Source organism: Helianthus annuus, chromosome 3 (assembly GCF_002127325.2).
Source record: "Helianthus annuus cultivar XRQ/B chromosome 3, HanXRQr2.0-SUNRISE, whole genome shotgun sequence".
NCBI classification, from domain to species: Eukaryota; Viridiplantae; Streptophyta; class Magnoliopsida; order Asterales; family Asteraceae; genus Helianthus; species Helianthus annuus.
Window position 1 is genome coordinate 172,204,798 of NC_035435.2, and position 4,894 is coordinate 172,209,691.

Sequence of the window (4,894 nt, forward strand, 5' to 3'; positions counted from 1 at the left end):
GGTATAAGTCGAGAACTCAGACTTCCAAAATGCCCGTAAAAGCATATGTAAAATGACCAAAATGCCCTTTCGGGACATAGTTTGGCCATAAATGGTAAACCTCACATATGTATGATATCTTACTGTTGTAATGAGATAAAATAAATATTTTTACTGATTAGAAAGGACCAGAACTTCAGTTTGTTATAAAATCTCTTTTATAAATATTAAAATGACCAAAATGCCCTTACGGGACTTAAAATGGTTTTAAATACTTTTTGGGCATATATGTTGACATCCTACTGATGTATTGACATATTCGAAGCATAATAACATATGGAACTTGTATATGATTCATTTGGTTACCCGTTACGCATTTTACGCGTTCGGATCAGTTTATGTAACTAGTTTACGTAAAAATTGCCGAAACGGGTTTAACCTTATCGTTTTTGTCTCAAAATCCGGAATGTGTTTAGTTTACCCATATTATACAAGTATCCAAACTTGTTGGGTCTAAATAACGTTCTATTCCGGTCATCGCTTAATCTAGCATGTCGTACCGCTTTAGATACTTCAAGCTAGCCGGTCTAAGTCTATGACTTAAATAAGACCATTAGCATTCTGAATTTGGTTATATATTACCATCACTCCAGACTAGAGCCACCCGGTAAAAGCTACCTGTATTTAGATAGATTGGATACGACTGAGTTATTTTGCTGTGAATCAAGTGTTAGCTCAGGTAAATACTTTTAACTTATTTTCCCCTATACGGGCTTGGGATACGGTAGATTAATACCGCTTGGTCGGGTGTGGATCAATCAAATGCCGGATTGTGGTTAGTAAATCCACAAAACCTGTTTTGATACTGTTCTGTTAATGACTTAAACATTGGGGGTTAACGACCGTGTCCTGGATATATCCTTGGCTCATTCATTTGTAAATGGCCACAACTTATGCGCAGGGTGTAGGCATACACCGAAAAGATGCCAATAATAAATTATTACCCACATGTTGGGGATAACTCCTTTATGGGTTTTAAAAGTGGTGTGTCGTTTAATCATGTCTCAGTCTCTGTACTGGGCCCCAGATGTACGGTAAACATGTAATTCAGTATACAAGATTTTTATTAAGAATTGTCCCAAGTTTTAAAAAGGTTTTGTGCCTTGTGCACTCAAATCAATTTTCATAAACTCTTTTCAAATGAGTCGGTTAAAACGTATTTACCAGTGAAAACTGACGTATTTTCAAAAGGCTAAGTGGCAGGTACTACTCGTAATAGGCTGGGAGTTGCTCGGTGTCGAAAAAGAGGATCTTGCAAATCCTTAAAGATGCCATAAAGTCTGTTAAGCTTCATTTTATACATTCCGTAATGATCCTCCTGTGGATTGATATTACAGACTCGTCTATAATAAATACTTTGATATTTTCAGACGTTTGAGTTTGTAATAATATTTTATATTCCAAGACTTCCGCTGTGCTATTCTGTGTATGTTTGACCATGATGATATCAACTACGTCACTATACTCCCCACCGGGCCCACCGGTGATACGTGGAATATCGGGGTGTGACAGCCCCCTCCCCCAGCTAAAAATTACGAATTTTCCCTCATTTTAAAATTATGAGTTTGTCCTCTTTTAAAAACTTATGATTTTGCCCTCAGTTAAAATCTGCAGTCTTGCCATCGTTTTAATTTTTTTTTCCAAAACTATAGTAGTTTTTATTTTACTTGGTTTACTCAATCTAACTTTTTTGTCAAGCAGGTGTCTTGTCTGACACTAGCTCATAAACACAATTTACTATTTTGCCCTCAGCTCAGGCTTGCCATTTTTTTAGCAAAACTATGGCAGTGTTTTGGTTTAATTGGTTGAGTCAATATAATTCTTTTGAGATCGTGTTATGAGTAGTATGCACAAGTAACTAAAATACATGCGTACATTTTATTAAATTAAGAAATATTCGGCTTAGCGCCCTGCAACGCGGGCGGGGCATCAACTAGTTTTCAATACATACATTTTCAAGCACCGTAATACTGCTTTTAAGCTATTGGAATAAAATGGGCGGCTAGGGTAATAGTGCCACACACTCCTCGTTAATAACTTACATAGCAAAGATACTGCCTTAAAAATCCATATTGCAATTTAACTTTAACAAACCCTTTTTAAATCATAAGTGCAATACCATATACAGCCTTGGCAATAGCCTACTATGTCCATAGCATCTGCTTCGATTAAACTACCAAGCTTCGGATTGGCGATTTTAACGCATCTAGTAAGCTTACCGAGTTCTTCACGGGGCGTTTGTGTCATCACGTTGAGAAGACAGCCGCACGTCCGCTTATCCGGAGTTATACCAAGTTCGATGATTCGGTCAAACGTTGTCACCACATCGTCTGTCCGGTCGGCTTTCCCGTAGCATTGGATTAGCGAGATTAAAACGTATATATTTGGCTGAAAAGCATACTCCATCATTTCTTTCAACACAACCTCTGCCTCTACGACCTTTACGTAGCACGAGAATACTGTGATCCTCCATGAATACGTCCAGCTATGAATTTTTTGCATAAATGAGTGTTTTAGAGAAAAAAAGAGTGCCTTTAGGTGATCACTGAATTTTGTTGCAACTCTAGGTAAATCGCCATATGAAACAGTGACCTTCCAAGAGAGTTCTGTCCAAAAGCTGCAAAACCTGCAAAAGAAACTGAGGTTATTAAAGATCGCTGTTTGAAACAGCAACCTTACCCAAGGTCGCTGTTTGAAACAACAACCTTACCAAATATAATTATATAACTAATTTAAAAATAAAATATGGGACAACTTTATTAATTTACATGGATTTGCATAATTAATAAAATATGAAGCCTAAAATAAACAAAAAAAAATAGATTATCAAAGTTGCATTACTAATGTTACTCAACCTTAATTACATGAAAATAACGCGGTCAATGATTTCTGCTTTAGAATTATGTTATTTTTCTAAACGTTCTACTCATGTTATTCTACTAAAATGATTACAAAAGGATAATACTGATCAATGACTATGTTCGTTGATCCTATACTCATTGTTGGGGAGATAAGATCCTTTTATCGTCATTGTTAAAAACATATTTTTACACCTCATGACCCGACCCCCACACTAAAAATAAATTTGGTCAATATTTTACGAGGCACATGCCACTATACAATCTTCAATACATAAATATAATGTCAATCAACGACTTCTATGTTAAAAATGTGGCGAGATTGCCTAGCTCATGCCTTTGTAAAGAAAAAAAAAAGATTTACCATTACCAATTGATACACAATCAATATGGACGATACACGAGTCAGTACTCACAATCATCATGTAGATATAAAATATAAAATATAAAATTCTAACTCTAATTCCTAAATTTGTGATTAAGCCTTAAAACGGTTTGTTAGTTGTAGCTAGACCTGGCAAAACAAGCCTTAAATAAACGGTTTCTTCTTCCAAAATCTCATCCGTATTTATATTCATAATCTATTTTTTGTTTATTTAAGGCTTCATATTTTATTAATTTTGCAAATCCATGTAAATTAATAAAGTTGTTCCATATTCTATTTTTAAATTAGTTATATAATTATATTTGGTAAGGTTGCTGTTTCAAACAACGACCTTTGGTAAGGTTGCTGTTTCAAACAGCGACCTTTGGTATGGTTGCTGTTTCAAACAACGATCTTGTGAAGGTTGCTGTTTCAAACAGCGATCTTTAATAACCTCAGTTTCTTTTGCAGGTTTTGCAGCTTTTGGACAGAACTCTCTTGGAAGGTCGCTGTTTCATATGGCGATTTACCTAGAGTTGCAACAAAATTCAGTGATCACCCAAGGCACTCTTTTTTTCTCTAAAACACTCATTTATGCAAAAAATTCTCCAACTATCGGGCATACAATCCATACACGACTTCATGTCGTCAAGTAACTCAACAGCTTCATCGACGAAGCCGATATCAGCACACATAGACAAAAGGGTGTTGTAAAGAACGTTAATCAAATTCATCCCTTTTGCTCTCATCTCTTTGTTGTTTGTACACGATCATTGCGTCATCACCGTACTGCGCTTTATCGTATGCGCGAATAAGTGAAGCGTAAGTCGCCCAACCAGGCGTTAATCCACTACTCAGAAGTTGCTGATAAATCAACTTAACCTGCCACGATCTCTTAGCTCTTCCCATAGCGTCTTAACAACGTATTATAACACACCAAATTCGGTTTGACACCAAGCGCTTTCATCTCTTCAAAAACCGTCAAACACCCATCGAAATTCCGACTCGTCCCGTAAATTTTTATAATCGTTGTGAACGTTACCGCATCAAGTCGCCACTTCTCGGTCCTCGAATGATCATACAACCTCAATGCCATATCCACATTCCCAACGCGTCCGTAACAATCAATCATCACCGCGTAAGTAACATCATCCGGCTCAACCCCGAACGCCGCCATTTTCTCAAACCACTCCACAGCCTTCCCGGGAAACGAGCGCAACCTCGAACACCCAATAATCGTCTAAAACGTAACGTTATCTGGCGCAAGACCTCTCTCAACACCTTCTCTGCACCATCCAAATCTTTACTCTTCCTAAACACCTTCATAGTCACATGTAAAGCTCCATCCAAATATTTACTCTTCCTAAACACCTTCATAGTTTTGAAAGGCACGCCTGAGGCACAAGGTCTTGCGCTTCAGGCTACATAAGGCGAGTGATGTACATAAAGTGCAGATGAGGCGCAATTTTTAGGCAAAAAATTGTCATAAGACATAGTTGAGGGGCGCGCCTCATGTTATATACTTTGTTAAAGTAGTTACGAAGACCCGTTTTTCAGTTAACAATGAAGAAAACGTTGAATGGGGTGTATGATCAAAATATCTTCAATGAAAATCCAAGCAGGTTTGGGTCAA

General features: G+C 37.1%; 1 pseudogene; it reads right to left on the reverse strand.

Moving 5' to 3' along the window:
• Nucleotides 1-2,124: 2,124 nt before the first annotated feature.
• Nucleotides 2,125-4,638, reverse strand: LOC110932624 (annotated as a pseudogene).
• Between the last annotated feature and the right edge of the window lie 256 nt (nucleotides 4,639-4,894).